General features: G+C 32.9%; 2 pseudogenes; one reads left to right on the top strand and one right to left on the bottom strand.

Moving 5' to 3' along the window:
• Positions 1-6,317: 6,317 nt before the first annotated feature.
• LOC141554682 (tumor susceptibility gene 101 protein pseudogene) lies at positions 6,318-7,743 on the bottom strand (annotated as a pseudogene).
• Positions 7,744-8,895: 1,152 nt separating this feature from the next.
• Positions 8,896-9,837, top strand: LOC141554684 (olfactory receptor 13D1-like; annotated as a pseudogene).
• Positions 9,838-20,617: the final 10,780 nt, after the last annotated feature.

Genomic DNA, 20,617 nt, shown 5'->3' on the forward strand with positions numbered 1-20,617 from the left:
TTTCAGAGATACTGATGGAAATGGGAGTTATGAATGAGCCTTTTGCAAGAAATGCTGAAAATAAAAGTCATATATAATGAGAGGATTGAACAAAAGTATCCTCTTATAACTAAGAGGACTAAAAGAGTCCTATATAAGAGAAGTAGAACCAGTTGAAGAAACTTGTAATTGAAGCTATAGGCAAAAAAACAAAAAAGAGAAGTATGATCAAAAGGTTAATTATATTGAAATATAATTATTATGTATTTTTTGACAAAAGTAAGTTGATATCTCAGATTAAGAAGCCCTAAATAATCAATTTACATCTTCTCTAAGTTACTTTCCCATGCTTCTATTATTTCAAAGATAATTTGTTTCCTGCCATTTTGTGTTGCTTCTAATAACAATAACCTTTCTATAGCTATTATATATATATATATATATATATATATATATATATATATATGGTAAAAAATGTGTAATATGTAGAAACTTAAACTATGTTTCTCCATTTTTTGCTTTATTTACTCCATAGACTAGCATGTAGCAGGTGCTCAGTAAAGCCTTGTTGGCACTGATAATAGATGTGGGATGAAAAATGTGATTCACATCAGAGAGAGAATTATTGAGACTGAATGTGAATTGAAGCATGGTGTTTTCACCTTTTTTGCTGGCTTTTTATTTTTCAATTTTTCCCTTTTGTTCTGCTTTTTGTTGTACAACATGACAAATATGAAAATATGTTTAAAAGATTTGCACATATTTAACTTATATAAGATTGTTTTTTGTCTTGGGGAGGAGAGAGGTAAGGTACAGAGCAAGAAATATTTGGAACACAAAGTTCCAAAAATGAATGTTGAAAGCTATTTTTACATGTATTTGGAAAGATAGATATTATTAAAAAATAAAAATAAATAATGTCTTGTTGATGAATTTTTATACTCTCATGATGCTACTGAAATTTGTCTTTTTACTATTCATTCTCATTTCTTTTTCTGAATCCTCATTTTGTTACTATTCCTTTTAAGTGATTATCTTCCAAAGTTGAGCCTTTAATACAAAAACTACTCTCTACACATTTTCAATTAGTGAGGTGAAGTATGTATGTGTCCTCATGTATAAGTTTATATATTAGACTGCCTAACCTGAGAAAGTTACTAGGACATAACAGTAAAGACTGAGGAGGGACTTGTAATAACCAGAGATAATAGAGATTAAGGAACTACTGGTTTCAAGACATATAGTTTCTAATGCATTAGGCATATAGCATGAAAATTACAAAGCCAAGATGATTGAGTCTTCTTTAAATTTATGTTATCAAACTACAAATGTTTTATTGGTGGAAAACAATATTCCTTTTATTTTCAATGAGATAATGAATATGAAAATTTCAGAGAAACTTGAGAAGACATGTGAATTGATGTGATATGAAGTATTAAGAGAACAAATTAACAAAATACCACCTTTGAACGCCTACTCCTCTGCATATAACCTAATATTTCTCTGTTTTGTTTAAGACTTTAGCTTTATAATCTCCTCTCAACATATCATAGATTTAGATCATAGATCGAAAGTTCAAAGGAATCACAGAGGTCCAATTGTTCTAAAGTTGAAGATACTGAGTCCCAGGAGAAAGTAAGAGTGTATTATAATATTCCAAAAAATTGCAAGAATCACAATACGGGATTTAAATGTTACTTCCTCTGATTCCACAACTTATATGCATAAAACAGCATATGTGTATAAAATAGGAATGCAAATAAAAGATTTAATTTCATCACCCCCACATTCAGTTACTTGCTATCAGGGATTAGAAACATTCCCTGAGGAATAATTTCAGGAAAGTTGTGGGGATGGAGAGTTAAACTGGTATCCAGATACAGTGGTTGATCATTTGGAAGCATCCATGATCAAGAAAGAAGCTATCTCAGGCTTTTATGGTAGAGTTTGAAATATAGTGGTTCATGTGATTCAAAATAATGGCATTTATAAAATAGGAATGCAAATAAAAGATTTAATTTCATCAACCCCACATTCAGTTACTTGCTATCATACAGTTTAAGAAGCTTTGGAATATTGAATAGAGTACTGAGCCTGGAGTCAGGAAGACTCATGTTTATGAATTCAAACCTGACTCAGACACTTACTACTTTATCTCCATGACTCTGGGGAAGTCATTTAATACTGTTTGCCTTCATTTCCTCATTTGTGCAATGAATTTTTTTTTACTATAACAAATTTTTAATAAATTGACTATCAATTTAAGGAATGATTACACAAATTTTGATACATGAATGTAGAAATGATTAATACAGATGGAGAGACTTAAGAATAGCTTTTAATGAAGTCATAAATCAGAAATCAAGTAAAATCTGAAAAATACATACAATGAGTAAACATCATGAAAAGAACAAAATATTGAATCCTGTTATATATAATGGCGAAGCATGACTAAAGGGGAAGGAATCTACCTCTGTCACTTATTTGCAGAGGTGGATGTGGAACAATACATATACTGTGAGATTAGATTTGATTAATATGTTTGGTTAGTTTATCATTTTCTTATAAATAATGGCTCTGTGGGTAGGAAAGGGATATTATGAAAAATTGATTTAAAAAGATAGTGATGGGAATTTTTAAAAATGACCAGGAGGAAGGTTTTGGGAAGAGTTGGGTATTCTCCTTTCCAGCCCTGCAATCAAAGAGGAGAGAATGCTAAAGAATATGTCAAACAAAATTTGAATCAGCAAGCCATAGACTTTTTATATTTATGTTAATACAGACTTTAATTTCTACTACCTCTTTCCCTCCCTCTCCAAAAAAATCCAAAATCTTTTGAGAGCAAAGACAAAAAAATTCATTTTTTATCTCTATATTCCCATGTGGTTAGGATAATAATATGTGTTTAATAAAAGCTTGTTGAATGAAAATTATAAACAGGAAGATAATCACAAAATTACAAAAAGGCAACTTTTCTGATTTTCAAAAGAAATAGAATAGAGCCTGCACATAGCAGGCAGGACTTTTGATTCCTGGGGAAATTCCCAAAAGAATCATTAGAGAAACCTGAATATCTGGAAAGAGAAGTGGTTAGTACCTGGAGCCAGCATGGCTTCATAGTGATCCAAGAGGAGGTCATGACAGACTAACATTTTCTGACAGTGACTAAACAGGCAAATAGGAGGATAAGGACTGGACTTAAGATTTCATTATTAAACTCCCAGATGAGGAAGTTTCCACTGCCAAAGTAGGTCAGTATCATTGTAACTAGTCCTGGAGAGTTGCTTGGTACAAAAGATTCAAAACATCAACATTCCTTAAATGTACCCTCACTAAATTAAAATTAATTGGAAAATTTAATAAAATAGTGCATGCATGTTAATATGTTGTTTTTAAGTCAATATGCAGCAGGCAGGGATCCGTATGTAGAGTTTTTTAAATTTGTCACCACTGACCTAGAACACTGAGGTCAGATCAGGACACACAATGCCAGTGTTTGTCAGAAACAGCACTAGAAGCCAGGCCTTCCTGGTTTTAAGCTCTGTTCTCTATTCATTGTGCCATATTGTCCACACATAGTTCTCCTGGTTTTTAACAAAGGATTTAGATGATGATATAATTGATTTAGAACTGATTAAAAGGCTAGGCTCAAAAGAGTAGTTTCCAGTGCAAGTGTCAAAGATCCACTTAATGGCTTTCAATGATTAAGATTTTTATCTATTACTTTAAGTGCATGACACTTTAAATTTAGAGAGCTAACTTAACAAAGAATCCAATAAGAACCATCTACACCCAGAGAGAGGACTATGGGAACTGTGTGTGGATCACAACATAGCATTTTCACTTCTTTTGTTGTTTGCTTGAATTTTAATTTTTCTCATTTTCCCCCTTTTTGATTTTTCTTGTGCAGCAGGACAATTGTATAAATATGTATGCCTATATTGATTTACATATTTTTACCATGTTTAACATACATTGGATTATTTGCCATCTAGGAGAGGGGGTGGAGGAAAAGGGGGAAATTGGAACACAAGGTTTTGCAAGAGTCTGGTAAAAAATTATTCTTGCCTATGTTTTGAAATAAAAAGCTTTAATTTAAAAAAAAAAGGATCCAAAAAGATCATGACAGGCTAGCACTAGGCTTGTCATCTTAAGATTTCAGCCTAGTGAAGTACAGGCTCATGTGTGTAGATGGAGAAGGAATGGTAAAATGGTAGTCTGAAAAACATTTATGGATTTTTAGTGGAGTACAGACCAATAATGTTAACAAGTATAATCCAGCTGTTAAAAAAAAAAAAAAAACAAAAAAACTGCTAATGTAGTCTTGGGCTGCATTAAAAAAATAACTTCTAGAGAAAAGGATTTGATAAGTAGATATGTTCATACTCTGCTCTTACCAGACTACATCTGGAGTACTGTTAATTAGAATTACAATAGTTTTTAAGGAAAGTGATATGTAGAGGGAAACTAGGATTGAAGGGCCTTTAGTTCACATCTTACAAAGATCGCTGAAGGTTTTGACTGTCCCAATTACACTTGCTTCATTAAGCTACAGAGAGCAGAAGCAGGAAAAAATGGATGAAGGTTGCAAAGAGATAGATTTAAGTTATATAACTGAGAAATTTATTAGATCTGGTCAAAAATAGATTGAATAGCCCCTCTCTAGGTGGTTATCATCCCCAATCTTGGAGTTTTCTAGCAAAGGTAAGTGAAATTCTTTCTACTGATACTATCATGTTGTGAAATTTTGGGGAAGACAGTGAAAAGGCAAAAAAAATAGTCTCTATAAATGGATAGTTGTTTAGGAAAAGGGAGATGGGAAATGATAAGAATTGGTTATGAATCAATTTACATTGCACAAAATATGACTATCTTTAGTAATGCTTAGTATACCTGAAATAGGAATGGAGTAACCCTGAAATAGGAATGGAGAAGTCAAAAAGCAGGGGGTTACTAGTGGAAAGGGACTCTTCTTAATAGGTAATGTACAAACAATTTGACAATCTCACCAAAACTTTTGTAATTCCACCTTTTTTTGACTGTGGATGCTTAATCAGCCAAGTAACTCTTGGTATTTCAAATTTATCTTCATCTTCAGCTCTCTGGATTTGTGATTCACTGAATCTTCCCCCTCCTCTCCCCTCACACTTGATCTGCTAATTACACTCTGTGTTCATATCTTCTCAGTTTGCTCTTAAATTGTCCATTTTTTCATTTCCTATGCCATAGCAGTATTCCATAAAATTCATATACCATGATTTGTTTAAATCATTTTCCAGCAGGAGGACCCTAATTTCCCAATTTTTTGCTACTATGAAAGGAGCTGCTATAAATGTTTTTGTACATCTAGGTTTTTTCCTTCTTCGATCTCTTGTAGTAGTATTGCTGGGTGAAAAGGCATACACAGTTTAGATCCATCAAATTGTTTTTAAGAATAAATTAAATAAATTTATACTTCACTGATGTGATAAACTATTTAAGTGGTTAAGCCAGGAACCTATGGGGCCAAGATTGAGTATGAAGACAAGCCTCAAAGTGGGAAGAACTGGAATGAAGAAACCAAACATCACAGTAAGCACAGAGAGCACAGTAGGAGAGAGAGAAGAAAAAGAAATAATAAAGCAAATAACTTCAAAGCCCAAGTTCCTAGAATTCCAAGAGTTGATGGGGTTCAAGTTTGTGACTTCCAATACTCAAAAAGGAAAAAAAAGTTAAGCTGAAGGTAACTTAGAGACTCATGAGTTTTGTAAATCTGAGGACAAGTGAGAAATGGAAGGGGAAGATAAAGTAAAAAACTAAAGTCGTTATGAAAGAATCTCAAAAGTAAAGGTCAATGAGGGACGATGCAGAAACTGCAATGTTGAAGCAAGAGGAATATGCTCATACTTCTGTGAGGTAGAAGAAAATTTCATCAGTGAAAAGGGCTGTCAAGGGACATTTTATGTTCACTTTAATTGCAGTGAGGGTGAAGAAGGAGTTGAATGTAAGGGAATTTGTTGATGAGTTGTCACTCTGTGTAGTGTGTGAGCTTTGAAGTGAAATTAGAATCTGGGAGAGGTTACATAGCATGTAAAATATTCATGGGGCCCTACTTAGTCCATTCTCACTGCTGCACTGGCCTAGTCTGAGTACCAAGGGCAGAGCTCAGCAGCAGCCCTTTCCCAAGCAGTCAGGTCTCAATCACCTTGAATTATGATTTCTATAAAGGAAATTCTTATACACAACTAACTTGGAACAGTTCAGAGTGGATAGTGTAATGCCTTTTATTGGCTGAAAGCATATTAATAAGGTTTCCTGGATTAATACTTCTTGAAAAAGCCAGAAGGAAGAAAAAATTATGCAAAAAATTTTATTCAGTATAATCAGTCCCAACACTCAGCACAAAAAGTTTACAGAGAATAGAAAGTGCATTATTAATAAAAGTCAGTCTTTTTACTAAAAGAAAACAGAAAATATATTATTGATTCAAAATATCTTACACTTGAGAGATACTGCAATAACTTATTCTGGACACGTACTGACAGGAAGAGAAGAGAAGACAAGCCTGTTGTCATAGGGAAGTCATTCCCTAGGTGAAATCTGGGGATTCAGTAGAGATCACTGAGACCTGCAGTCTTTCTTGCTTTCTGCATTAATGCCCTTAGTTGAAACTGTTTCCAGGATAGAAGTCGAACATGCTTCAGAAAGACATCTAGGTCTATCACTCCCCTTCTTAAGGCTTCCCCCAAGTAAAAGATGGCATCTTCAATTGCATTTCCTCTGCATACAAGTTCAGCTGTCTGTAGAGTGGGGCTGTGGGAATGATAACTTTATCAATATCATTGTTTTCAGACTGATTTTCCATTTTCTCCAAAGCAGAACTGAGCTCTTCATCCTTCTTTTTCAATAATTCAATGTTTTTATCAACTTCAGCCAGTTCCTGATCCAAGCGGGTTACCATCTCTTCCAGTTTCAGATAACCTTTGTTCAGGTACTCCTCAGTACGCTTTAAGGCATTGAGCTCTGCATGGGCCCGATCTATTTCCTCCTTCATTTGCCATCTCAGCTTGTCACTAACTGCTGAAATGAGAGCCGCTCGGATCAGATCGTGTCCTCACTGATTGTGCCATCCTTATTGGGACCAACAGTGGTCACAGGAGGCTGGGAAGGATCTTGTGAACTTGTGGTTGGAGGGGACTGTCCACCTGGTTGGTAAGGATAACCTGGAAAACCACTGGGATTGGGAGGGTGTGCAGGAGCATATGGAGTCATTCCACTTGGCATACCTGGCATATAGGAAGTATTTGGTGGTCCTGTTGCTTGGTATGGTGGATAGGATGCTGAATCAGTAAGGCGTGAAAACAATGGAGGCTCCTCTCCAAATGCCACAATCATTACTTGAATCAGACCCAATAAATCAGATTGTGGATGCTTCCATTCATGTAAATAAGGAAGATAAATCTTTCCATTAGCATCAACATGCTTCCCTGTTTTAATGGTCATTGAATTAGTAGGCTTAACAAAACAGATAGGGGGGTTATATGGATTTGTGTCCAGCAGCCACAGGCATATTGGGATATTGTATGTGTTACCTCTATAAGGCACAGGAATTGTTCCAGTAAGGCTCATTAGCTCCCTAGAATTGCCATCGTTAAAGACATAAGAATCCAGTACAGGTTTGAGATCTTTGTACAGTGTAATAACACTGACAGTTTCCCGTACAGTTAGGTCTCAGTACTTTTACTTGCTCAGCATTTTCTTCAGAGGGCTCTCCGGCACCGCCATGATGTCCACCTCGCGTCCCCAGGCCCACAAGTTCAGCTGCTTGGGTGCTGCGCCAGCCCGCCCTACACAATTTACATGCCCAGCTCCTGCCACCCTGCCCTCCTCTCCCCTCTTTATGTGCAATGAATTAGAGAAGGAAATGGCAAACTACTCCAGTATTTCTGTCCAAATGATCCTAGCCAGTGTCAAGAAGAGTCAAACATGAACAGTCAATAACAAAAATACTCCCTCCAACGAATTTCCTTCATGGTGCAGTTATAACCTTTAATTGTCTTCATTTATATTACAAGCTCTAGATGGATTTTAATGAATGTTTTGCCTATATTTTGAAATATGATAGTTTTACATTCCAATAAGAACTAACTCCATAGAAACTTTCCTTATAGCAAATAATAATAATAATAATAATAAGCAAAATGTCAATACAATATTTATTCCAACCACATCAGTCTCATTTCACTCATCTAGACCCTCACAGTTCTGTCCAGAGGATGAAAATGTGATTATTGTCAATATTCAGTGACTGAAATTAGATATTGGCACTGACCAGTTTTCTGATATTTTCTTCTTTGTTTTTATTTCCATTATTATGGTCCTTTGGTAATTTGTTCTCAATTCTACTTACTTCATACAAGATCAGTTCAAGCAAGTCTTCCCAAGTTTCTCTGAATTTTTCACATTCATTATCACTTGTGGACAAAAATATTCTTCATTGCATTCATGTTCTGCTGTTTTTATGGTTACATGAAAACTTTATTATAAATATTGGTGATCACATCTGCTTCAGGATACATGTACATTTTTTGTTAGCATTTTCTTAATTTTTACCCTTCTTGGGGCAGCTAGGTGGCGCAGTGGATAGAGCACCAGCCTTGAATTCAGGAGTACCCGAGTTCAAATCTGGTCTCAGACACATAACACTTCCTAGCTGTGTGACCCTGGGCAAGTCACTTAACCCCAGCCTCCAAAAAAAAAAAATTTTTTTTTACCCTTCTTCACATATTTAAATGTCTATACAACTGAATGAAAGGTAAACATCAATATTTTTAAAATAGTTCAAAGCATGAAGTTAATTACAAATGTTTTATTATTTATTCCAGTTGCTTTAAGCCGTCCTTTCCAAAATCCTGCAGTTGACAGAGTTACAATAATATGAACAAGGAGAATTACACAGCCGTAACTGAATTTTTTCTGGTCGGGCTTTCTCATTACCCAGGCCTCCTGCTAGCTCTTTATGTACTCTGCCTGTTGATGTACCTGGTGATCCTGTTAGGAAACAGCATGCTCATTATTGTCAGCATCCTGGATCCCCACCTTCATAACCCTATGTATTTTTTCCTTGGAAATCTCTCCTTTTTGGACATATGCTACACAACCTGAAGTATCCCTCAAATGCTGATAATTGTTATGTCTGAGAGAAAGTCTATTTCCTTCCTTGGATGTGCCATGCAGATGGTTATTTCTCTTGGCTTGGGTTCCACAGAATGTATTCTCCTGGCAGTGATGGCCTATGATAGGTATGTAGCCATCTGCAATCCATTAAGATACACCATTATCATGAACAAGGGACTCTGTGCACAGATGGCTTCTTGGACATGGATAACAGGGTTTCTGATATCTCTGGTGCAAACTCTGCTTGCCCTTACAAACCCTTTCTGTGGAAATGTCATTGATCACCTTAGCTGTGAAATTTTGGCCCTTCTCAAGCTTACCTGTGGAGACATCTCCCTCAATGTGTTTATCATAACAATTGGAAGTTTTATTGTTCTAATTCCTCCTCTACTGCTCATTTTGTTCTCCTATATTTTCATCATCTCTACCATCCTGAAGATCAACTCTAGTGAAGGGAGGAAGAAAGCATTTTCTACTTGCTCAGCCCACCTAACTGTGGTGATCTTGTTCTATGGCTCAGCCCTTTTCATGTACATGAAGCCCAAGTCCAAGGATACTAAGACATCTGATGAGCTCATTGGGATGTCCTATGGAGTTATCACTCCAATGTTGAATCCCATTATCTATAGTCTGAGGAACAAGGAGGTAAAAGGAGCTGTACAGAAATTCCTCATTAGAAGTAAATATTTCAAAACAATGTGAAATGCTCTAAGATTTACAGTTGGTTTGTAATTTGTCATGTATATAGTGTTTGGTATTTAATGATAGCGTTATTCTCCCTGGTGTCAAGAATATTTTTGTTTATGAAAAACTTAAAATATGATTCTCCTTTTTATACAGGATGTACATGTATTACATTTGAAACTCTGTTCTTATCCTTAAATCTCTTATGATACACCTTGTGCAAGTCTATCTCTTGGCTCTTGTGTGTTTTACAAACTTCATGTTATTATAAACTACACAAAACAGAATTTCATTGCTAATGGTTTGAGAATTGAAAAAAAATCATATTTCTATTTGATTAATGTCAAATTCAGAAAAATATTAGGATATCCTAAAATATTAGAACTTTTGAGTAAGACTATACTTTGTTTTGATATTCATTCAAGCCTTAAATCCATATACATTAAATACCCATAGTGCATTGCACATTATGAATCTGGGCAAGTCACTTAAGTTACCTTTTCCTTAATTTTCTCAACTGTAAAATGGTTTTGTGCTAGAGGGCATGGAAAATCACTTCTATATCTTAGCCAAGGAAATTTTTAATGGGCTTATGGAGAGTCTAAGGAGGAGCCCATGGAAATACTTTTAAAAAAAGAACCCAGAACAGTTTATATTTTTTGGAAATGAGCAATAATGAAAAATTTTGCTGAAAAACAAATTATTTATGGGAATTTGAGGAGACTAAAATTCATTATGAAGCTAATCTTCATAGATGTTTTAATCTTGATGTGTACTTTAGAAAGTTATAACTCATCATATTAGATCATTGGTCATTAAATATATGTATTTAGTGATTATGCCTATGTCCCAGACATTAATTAATATTATATTTAATATTTTAAGTAATTTGGACTTGATACATTTCAAGATAACAATGGAATGAAAATCATATTTGGTATTATTTTCATATTTCTTAATATCACTTTTATGTCTTTTCTGATAACATCAACTTGCTAGTTCACTTCACTCACTTGCTACCATGTATTTACCTACTTTTTGTTTATTTCTTCTGAATAAATGTATTCATACATTTATTCATACAAATAAATACATTTATTCTGTATATATGTAACTATGAAAATCTTCTTTAATAAAATAAAAGAAAAACTCCAAGATTAAAAACCATATAACTGTATATATAAAAATAAAATAAAATAAAATAAAAGCTCATTACTCAAAGAGATTATTTCATTTTTGTCTTTCTTTTTATATATTAAGTGCTTAGGTAAGTCATTGGAAGTTAACAAAAACTTAATGCGTTTTTATTAATTATTTGAGAATTTCTCTATTTGGTGGTATTAGTGGAGGGGAGTACAATGTTATTATCTAGTCCATCTTTGATTATTGTTTTAGATCACAGTTGATTAACAATTTTACTACACCTTCTCAATCCAACTTGATTTTTTCAGTGAAACAACATGAAAATAAAAACTGAAGATATGAATATAATATTTCATCTAAATAAATCAATGAATTAGTATCACAAGTTTTAGGCCATGTCTTTGCTTCATGTGACATGTTTATATTATTTTATGTTTTGCATAGTATGCTTTTAAATTTTAAGAATATGGTAGGTATTTTTGAAAAATTTATGAAATTGTGCTTTTAGTATTTGGAGAAAATTATATTATAGCCAAGATATATACACATATTGATACAGCTACTGATATACATACAACATTTGGTGTTGTATACTATCTTAAAATCTAATATATTGATTGGTGTAATAATTAACTAAAAAACTATTTGAAGTAATCCACAATTTTTGCAAAGTTGCAGGATACAAAATAATCATCAGCATTCTTATACATCTCTAAAAAAATCCAACAGCAAGAGATACAAAGAGACATTTCATTTAAAACAACTGTCAATAGGATAAAATATTTGGGAATCTATCTGCCAAGGGAAAATTAGGAACTATATGAGCAAAACCACAAAACACTTTCCACATAAATAAAATCAGATCTAAGAAATTGGAAAAATGTCAAATGTTCTTGGATAGAATGAGCAAATATAATAAAGATGACAATACTACCTAAACTAATCTATTTATTTAGTGCTATAGTAATCAAACTCCCAAGAAACTATTCTACTGACCTAGAAAAATAACAACAAAATTCATATGGAAGAACAAAAGGTCAAGAATTTCAAGGGAATTAATGAAGAGAAAAGCAAATGAAGGTGGCCTAGCTGTATCAGATCTAAAATTATAGTATAAAGCAGCAGTCATCAAAAACATTTGGTACTGGCTAAGAAATAAAAGAGTTGATCAGAGGAACAGGTTAGGTTTGCAGAACAAAATAGTCAATGACTATAGTAATCTAGTATTTGACATACCCAAAGACCTCAGCTTTTGTGATAAAAATTTATATTTGACAAAAACAGTGCTGGGAAAATTGGAAACTAGTATGGAAGAAACTAGGTTTAGACTCACAACTAACACCTTATATCAAGATAAGGTCTAAATGGGTTCATGATCTAGACATAAAGAATGATATTATAAACAAATAAGAAAAACATAGAATAGTTTACCTTTCAGATCTGTGGAGGAAGGAGTTTGTGACCAAAGAAGAACTAGAAATCATTATTGATCACAAAATAGATAATTTTGATTATATTTTTGTACAAACAAAACTAATGCAGACAAAATTAGAAAGGAAGCAATAAACTGGGAAAATATTTTTATATTCAAGCCATTCTCCAATTGATAAATGGTCAAAGGATATGAACAGACAATTTTCAGATGAAGAAATTGAAACTATTTGTAATCACATTAAAAGATGCTTTTAATTCACTATTGATCAGAGAAATGCAAATTCAGATAACTGAGATATCACTGCACATCTGTCAGACTGGATAAGATGACAGGAAACAATAATAACCAATGTTAGAATGTTGGTAGAACTGTGAATGGATCCAACTATTCTGTGGAGCAATTTGGAACTATGCTCATAATGTTATCAAAATGTGCATACCCTTTGATACAGCAGTGTTTCTACTGGGCTTGTATAAGGGAAAGAGACCCACAAGTGCAAAAATTTTTGTGGCAGCCCTCTTTGTAGGAACAAGAAACTGGAAACTGAAAAGATCTCATCAATTAAAGAATGGCTGAATAAATTATGGTATATGAATGTTATGGAATATTATTGTTATGTAAGAAATGACCAGCAGGATGATTTCAGAGATGCTTAGAGAGACCTACATGAATTTATGCTAAATTAAATGAGCAGAACCAGGATATCATTATACATGGCAACAAAAAGACTATATGATTATCAATTCTGATGGTTGTGGCACTCTTCAACAATGAAATGATTTAAATGAGTTCCACTTGTTGAGTGATGAAGAAAGCCATCTACACCCAATGACAGAACTGTGGGAACTGAGTGTGGACCACAACATAACATTCTCACTCTTTGTTGTTATTTGCTTGCATTGTTTTCTTTCTCAGTTTTTCTTTTTCTTCCTTCTTTATCTAATTTTTCTTGTGCAGAAAGATAGCTATATAAATATGTATACTTGTATTGGATTTAACATGTATTTTAACATATTTAAAATGTATTGGACTACATTCCAGCTAGGGAAAGGGATGGGGGGAAAGAGGGGAAATTTTGGAATAAAAGGTTTTGTAAGGGTCAATGTTGAAAAAATTACCTATGCATATGTTTTGTAAATGAAAAGTTTCTATAAAAATAATAATTAATGTCATGGGGTTTCATAAAACCACTTATACCTATAAATGCACATACATTCACAAATGCCTACTACCATACATATGCATAAACACCCATTTTTTTCTGTCTTTCTTAGAGTGTGGTGCTCCAAAATGAAAGCCATACTTCACCTGTGGGCTGCACATGAAAAAAGGGGGATAATAACTATATCTTAACCTAAAAAATATCCTTCTCTTTTACATCTCAAAATTTGCTTGTTAGGGTACTTCTTCACATTTGTGACTCAAACTGAATACCACCCAATAAGAACTCAAGATGTTTTTTTTTCAAATTGCTGTTTGATCATGTCCCAACTTATTGGATTTCATTTCTATTGGACTCAGTTCAATAATCAGCTTCATGGTAATTTTTTTCGAATCTTGCTCTATCATTTTTGTGAATTATCCTTCACAGTTATTGTTCCCCTTATAAATTTGGTAAATGTGCTAATTATGCTTTTTTCCATAATTGCTAAAAGTGTATTTAAAGGGGAAAGAATATTGAAACAGTCTTCTGGAGACCTCTTGCCAAATTGATTTTCAACCATTAACAACTCCTGGTGAACATGTTCTAAATATATCTGTCAAAATCTAGAATTATCACTCCATGTTTATCTTCTCACAAAGATGAAAGGAAGAAATTTATAAAATGTTTTGTTATATTTTAGGTTAAATATTTTTATACTAATCCTTTTTATTAAGAAGTTCTATTAGGGTCTGTAACCAAGATGGTGGAGAGGACAAACTTTTTTTCTGACTTCTTCCCATGACCCTCAGATTGACTAGCAAATGTAGCCGCTGAATTAATTTTGGAGTTATAGAATCTACTCAGCAACTCAAGAGGAGCATAAGGAGGTAAAAAGAAAAGAACTCTTGAGAACTGTATCTTTGCTATGGGTATACATAGAGAGTACATATATAACTTTTACTGTTATAAAATTAAGAAAAACTAGAGGTTGAAAGGGGATTTCACTGAAAAAAGGGGAAAGTGGAGGTAAAATGAAAGAAATTACATCTCACAAAGGCAAAGAAAACCTATTATACTTGAAGGTAAGAAGGGAGGGGGATGAACACTGTGTGAATCTTACTCTCATAAGATTTGCCTCAAAGAGAGAATATTAGATATATTTGTTTTCACAGTGAAACTTCTCTCAGTTTATAGGAAAGTGGGAGGGGAAAGAAGAAAAGGGAAGGGGTAGGCTAATAGAAAGGAAGACAGAAATAGTAAGGGAAATAAGAAAGGGGAGGGGTCAAAGGGGGAAGGTTGCTTGAGGCCAGTGGAGCTCATAATTTAAATACTGGGGAGGAGGGCAAAGGGAAAAGGAAAGAGAAAAGTTTAAGTTGGAATAAATAAGAGGGCAGGAAATATAAAATTAGTAATTTCAACTGTAAATGTGAATGTGGTGAAGTCTCCCATAGTACAGAAGTGGACAGCAGACTGGATTAAAAGCCAGAACCCTAAAATATGTTGTTTATAGGAAACCCATTTAAAGTAGAGTGATGCATACACAGTAAAGGGAAAAGGCTGTAACAGAATCTATTATGCTTCAGGTGAAGTAAAAAAAAAAAAAAAAAAAAAAAAAAGAAGAAGAAGAAGTGTAGCCATCCTGATCTCAAAAGCAAAAATAGATCTAATTCAAAGAGATCTTGCTAAAGGATACCATAGATCATGAATACTAAACATATCTGCACCAAGTGGTATAGCATTTAAATTCCTAAAGCAGAAATTAAGAGAACTATAGCAAGAAATAGATAGCAAAACTATAAAGTGGGAGATCTCAAACTTGCTCTCTTATAACTAGATAAATCAAACCACAAAATAAATGAGAAAAAAGTTAAGGAAGTAAATAGAATACTAGAAAAGTTAGATATGATAGATCTTTGGAGAAAATTGAATGGAGACAGAAAGGAATATACTTTCTTCTCAGCTATTCATGGAATCTATACAAAATAGATCACACATTAAGGCATAAAGACCTCAAAATCAAATGCAGAAAGACAGAAATAGTAATTATATATTTTTTCAGATGATGATGCAATAAAATTTGCATTCAATAAAAGACCAGGGGAAAATAGAACAAAAAGTAATCACACAGTAAATAATCTCATCTTAAAGTGTGAATGGATAAAACTGCAAATCATAGACACAATCAATAATTTCATCCAAGAGAATGAAACTAATGAGATGATGTACCAAAATTTGTGAGATGTAGCCAAAGAGGTAAGAAGGGGAAATTTAATATCACTAGGTGCTTACTTCTATAAGACAGAAAAATAGAAGTTCAATGGAAATGGGCTTGCAACTTAAAAAGCTAGAAAAAGAACAAATAAAAACCCACAATTAAATACCAAATTTGAAATTCTGAAAATAAAGGGTTAGATTAATAAAATTGAAATTAAGTAAACTATTGAATTAATAAATAAAACTAAGAGTTGCTTTCATGAAACAAAACAATAGATAAAGCTTTAATTAATTTCTTTAGAAAAAGGAAAGAAAATCAAATTGTTAGTCTCAAAAATGAAAAGGGAGAACTTTCCATGAATGAAGAGCAAATTAGAGCAATAAATAGGAGTTAATTTGTCCAACTTTATGCCAATACATTCGATAACCTAAGTGAAATGGAGGAATACCTACAAAGATATATATTGCCCAGATTAAAAGAGAGGAAATAAATTACTTAAATAGTCCTATTTCAGAAAAAAAATAGAACAAGCTGTTAATCAACTTCCAAAGAAAAAATCCCCAGGACCAGATGGGTTTATATGGGAATATGTGAACAACTAACTCCAATATTATACAAACTATTTGAAAAAATAGGGAATAAAGGAAACCTATCAAATTCCTTTTATGACACAGACATGGTACTCATACCTAACCCAAGTATCATGAAAACAAGAGAAAGAAAATTATAGACCAATCTCCCTAATGAATATTGATGCAAAAATCTTAACTAAATATTAGAAAAGAGATTATATAAAATCATTCTCAGAATAATACACAATGTCCAAGTATAATTTATACCAGGAATTCAGGGCTGGTTCAATATTAGAAAAACTATTAGCATAATTGGCTTTATCAATAAGCAAACTAACAAAAATCATATGATTATCTCAATAGATGCAGAAAAAGTATTTGATAAAATCCAACAGGCATTCCTATGGACTTTTCCTTAAAATAATCAGTAGCATCTATTTAAAAGCACCAGCAAGCATCATATGTAAAGGAGTTGAACTAGAATCAATCCCAATAAAATCAGGGGTGAAACAAGATTGCCCACTATTACCATTACTGTATTGTATTGTATTGTATTGTATTGTATTGTATTGTATTGTATTGTATTGTATTAAAATGCTAGCTTTGGCAATAAAAGGAAAAGAGATTAAAGGAATGAGAGTAAGTAATGAGCAAACCAAATTATCACTCTTTACAGATGACATGATGGTATATATAGAGAACCCTGAAGAATCAAGTAACAAACTACCAGAAACAATTCACAATTTTAGCAAAGTTGCAGGATACAAAATAAATCTACATAAATGATTGGCATTTTCATACATCACTAACAAAGTCCAATAGCAAGAGAACCATCTACACCCAGAGAGATGATTGTGGGAATTGAGTGCGGTTTTCAACATAGCATTTTCACTCTTTTTGTTGTTATTTGCTTGCATTTTATTTTGCTTCTCTTTTTCCTGGTTTGATTTTATTTTTCTTTTGCAGGAAGATAATTGTATTAATATATATGCTTATATTGGATTTAACATATATTTCTAATATTCTAACATATTTTTACCATATAATGGACTAATTGTCATTTTGGGGAAGGGGATGGAAATTGGAACACAAGGTTTTGCAAAAGCTAATGTTGAAATATTGTCCACACATATGTTTTGAAAAATAAAAATTTTTGATAAAGGAAAAATTCTATTAAAATAAAAAGCAAAGTTGGTGTGACATAATCTATTTGTGCTGACTGATATTAGCACTTCATAACCAATGACTGGTTCTAAATTTCTGCTAAGGAATTCTAGAATTTTTGTAGGAATTAAAACCAAGTTCACTGGCCTATAGATTATGGACTCTGTTGTCTTCCCTTTTTAAAAACTTGGGACAATGTTAACCTTCTTATTATCCTACCATATCTCTTAAATCATGCCTGTTCTTTCCTGTATGACTAATTCAGGAAGCACATCTGCCAATCCTTTCATCACCTGAGTATGTAGTTTATTAGCATAACATTTCTTGATTTTTGTTTGTGTATAACATCTCAAAATATAGGCCTTATTATGGGCTGTCAAATTCTGGTGCCCCATGAAAAAAGTGGAAATATCATTCACTGAGGCAACAAACTAAGGTGAGGCTTCACAGAAGGAAGCCTTTGAATAAGAGCATGAGTTGGCACCTTCTGAGGTGAAAGTGATTAACCTCCCTATGGGAAATGAACTAGATGATTGCCATTGATTCGATAGAGAGAAATGGCTAAAAGAGTTATGGTAAGACAATACTCTTTCCCATCACTTTGCATGAAAAGTGGAATAGAAGCCAAGAAGTACAGGGAATGCAGCCTCCACAAGGCCATACCTGGACAGAAAACAGATACTGATTTCTTTATTCTCAACATAGTGTGGATAGTGAACATTGAAAGCAGCTCACCATGGAAAGAGAAAGTAAAATCATATCATAGTGAGTAAGGGGAAGAGTGTCTCTAGTAAGAAATATTGGTTATGTAAGAGGATTCATCAAAAGGAGGGTGGATTCTCACACTGGGAGATCATCTTCTCACAGAAAAAAATTAGAATTTGCCAGAATGTCATATCAGAAAATATGGAAGCAATGAGTTTCCAAGAATAACCTGGATGGTTGGAGAGACAAATAATTAGAAATAAGATGAACTGGCTATAGAAATGACTTTTTAAGAGTGGTGGATAAGAATTTACCTCATCATTAAAAACAGTGGTTTCTGCCACACATCACTGAATTCATTTGTATTCCTTCTTTCATGAATTAATATGTCTGAGTGATGGACACCAAAAATAAAATGGAAGGGTATAATATAAAAACGCAACTGAAGAGGGAATTCAAATGAAACACTCCAGAACGTCTACCATTATGAGGGAGGCAACCAAGAAAACAAGAAAGAAGTACAACTAATGAATAGACATTTAGGGAGTACAGTAACAAGAGTGTCAGTCATGGAGTCAGGAAGATTCATTTTCCTCAGTTCAAATCTGGCCTTAGACACTGACTAGCTAGTGTGATTCTGAGGAAGTCTTGTAACCCTGTTTGTCTCAGTTTCCTCATCTATAAAATGAGTTACAGAAAAAAAGGGAAACCACTCCAGCATCTTTGCTATGAAAACCCTAAATGGGGTAATGTGAAGTTGAACAAGATTACAAAAAGGTAAAATGACAAAAAAATGACCAATGAAGTAGAAATATATATATATATATATATATATATATATATATATATATATATATATATATATATATATATATATCCATGTATCCATGTATATATATATATATATATATATGTATATGAAATATAAGAACAAATATGAGGAGTGGAAAAAAGTAAAATAAAATTTATTGGACTAGAACATAAAAGAAGAAACTTTAAACATTTAGATGAAATATTCAGAGGACTATTATGGAACACATGTTTAGGTAAACAATGACAGAAGTAATTCAAAAGATGTAGAGAAATATATATATTGATGATAAATATAGATAATATCTGTCAATATAAAGATTCTAGAAGCCAAAAGAGATATGCTTGGGACAGTAATGTGGCACAATGAGTAGAATATCAGGACTGGTATTCTCATATTCTTTAGTTCAAATCTGGTCTCAGATATGTTTTAGTGTGTGATTATGGGTAAGATACTTTAACCAATTGCCCCAGGTTGCTTATCTGTAAAATGAATTGGAGAAAGAAATGGCAAGCCATTCTACCATCTTAGCCAAGACAACCTGACATGAAATCATGAGAATTAGGCATGAATGAAAATGATTGAACAACAATAGATATTTTAATTGCACTAACGTTTTAAAAAAAAATCTTCAAACAAAAACAATTTCATTTTGACAAGAAAAATAACAGCAGATGGCAGAAATATTTGTGGTAAAATAGATCAACATTTTATATCTCTAGTATTCGAAGAAATGCTAAACATTGCAAAAACAACTCTCAGTGTACATTGGATAAATTGTGAAAAGATATAGGTACTTTTGAGAAGAATAAACAAAATGATTGTTTTTAGAATGCTCTCCCTCAGTACTAATAAAAATATTCAAATTAAACCACTTTGATGTATCACTATATAATTATGAAGTAAAAATATCATTAAAGTTAATGAAAGTCAATATAGATAAAGTTGTAGATTAAAAGAAACAGTAATTCATACTTATGGAATTAGAAACTTGTAGAATATTTTGAAAGATCTGGCAATATGGAGGAAAATGCAAAAATTATTGCAGTTGGAAATGTATCCTGAAAGTCTTATCAAAATTATAAAATGATCTATATGTTAAAGTGATTTTTAAAAATTCCGATAAAATAGATACACTGTGAAAGGAAAATAACTGAAAAAAGCAAAAGACATGGATGGAATGATTACAACAATGCTATAAAACGTGAGGGATAGAAAGCAAAAGATAATTTCTAAGAAATATCATATACTGCTGATGTTCAACTTTCATGTTTTAACAAGCATTGAACTTATTTTTTTGAAAACTTCTTCAGTCTTTCTTATATTTTTCTAACTCCTTAAGGTCTTTCCTTCTCTTACATTTTAATATCTACCACAATCATACTGTTGACAGTTTCTGCTGCTTTCTTTAATGTACTTGTGATGGTCCAGGATGCAGTGGAGGACCTTGGCACTTTTGGTGCCTAGCCAAGTTCAAAGCATTTCATAACATCTGCTATCATTGTCTTAATGCCTGTGGGAACAAATAATTCTCACCCATTCATTCTTTTGGGTGTAATCTTCACAGGCTTGGGGTAAATATTGTGTTAACTCACTGAAAGATTTTAAA

Source organism: Sminthopsis crassicaudata, chromosome 1 (assembly GCF_048593235.1).
Source record: "Sminthopsis crassicaudata isolate SCR6 chromosome 1, ASM4859323v1, whole genome shotgun sequence".
Classification (NCBI taxonomy): Eukaryota; Metazoa; Chordata; class Mammalia; order Dasyuromorphia; family Dasyuridae; genus Sminthopsis; species Sminthopsis crassicaudata.